We start from the raw sequence: 1447 nt of genomic DNA on the forward strand, positions 1-1447 counted from the left end.
AAAAAAATAAATAAAAATTGATAAATAATAAATAAAGAAAAATACAGGGGTATGGAGGCAGAGATATTCAGCTATACATGCTAGTAAATGTAGTCTCGTCCAGCAATAGGAATAGCTAGACGTAGGCCTGTGCATTCTTTATTTAATTATGGTTACTTTTCCAACAAATGGACTGCTTAAATCTAACTAGTCCTACATATATATTGGTCTGATCCATAAGTGTGTAATTTTTCCCATAATATCTACAGCCATACATTACTTGAGTGCCCAATCTCGTCTGATCTTGGAAGCTAAATTGTAATTGGCTTGATCAGTACTTGGAAGGTGACTTCCAGGGAAGACCAGGTGCTGTAGATAAGAATATATAAATTGGGATTGTTTTTCCACTTGGTCAGACAATATTTCTTTCAGTTAACAGTATTACCTATTTTAACCACATTTAAAATGGGACTGTGCATATATTAATAAATTCGCCTTCAGAAATTTCTGTATATGATAATTACTATATATAGGATGGACTTATACCATCCAATTCTAATTTTATAAATATCCTTTGGTACATTACAATATTATTGATACTATTAAAAGTTACATTTTAATGACATTAGTTATACTTTAAAGAGTGCCCCAGACCATAGCCCTACTTCTCTCCCCATACTTTGTGTACGTATATATGGGGCTTTGGGTGCACCACCAACATATGCTAAATATGGATAATTTTTCATGATTATGAGATGGTTGGTTTATTATCATATAGATTACTCTTTAGCTCTGTGCAGAATCATTCCCTTTTCTTTTGCAACTATAACCTACTGAGTTTTTTCTTCAGTTTATGATTCTGGCACGAGCATCTCTATATACAATTATATAGATACAATTTGTACTTTCTTGGGATATGATAATTATTGCATAATTCCACATTTACTCACGATTCATACCCTTTACAAGTTCACCGTTGACCATTAAAATGGCTTCATTTTCTTTGAAGGATCAATTGATAACCAAAAGACCAATTCCAGACAATCTAGATGATATATTTGCAGGACTAACTATCACTAATACAATTAGGGACAATTGGGAGACAGATTTGTATAAACTCAAGTCTACACTACAGCGTAGAACGAGAGTATCCTGGGATGTAACAACTCTGGAAAATTATCACAAACAAGATCACCCCCAGAGGTTTGAGACCAAAAATATTCCCGGCTTTCAAACTGGCCACTGAGAATTTGAACAATGATTGGGAAGCAACTTTATTAAAATGCTCCCAAGACCTAATGTCCATTCTAATCAAGCATAACCATATCATACTTGATGAGTGTGAAAAAGAAATTGAGACACTTGGGAAGAAATTGGAAAATTGGGAGAAGGTGTCAAACTTTCAGAAAACTGTAGAAAAGCACAAACAAGAATTAGAAATGTACGAACAGGAGATCATAGAAAGGAA

General features: G+C 33.7%; 1 pseudogene; it reads left to right on the forward strand.

The window, feature by feature from the left end:
* Positions 1-240: 240 nt before the first annotated feature.
* On the forward strand, positions 241-357 carry LOC148542216 (5S ribosomal RNA; annotated as a pseudogene).
* The last annotated feature ends 1090 nt before the right edge of the window (positions 358-1447 follow it).

This window comes from Taudactylus pleione, unplaced genomic scaffold (genome assembly GCF_031769625.1).
Source record: "Taudactylus pleione unplaced genomic scaffold, aTauple2 ptg000015l, whole genome shotgun sequence".
NCBI lineage: Eukaryota > Metazoa > Chordata > Amphibia > Anura > Myobatrachidae > Taudactylus > Taudactylus pleione.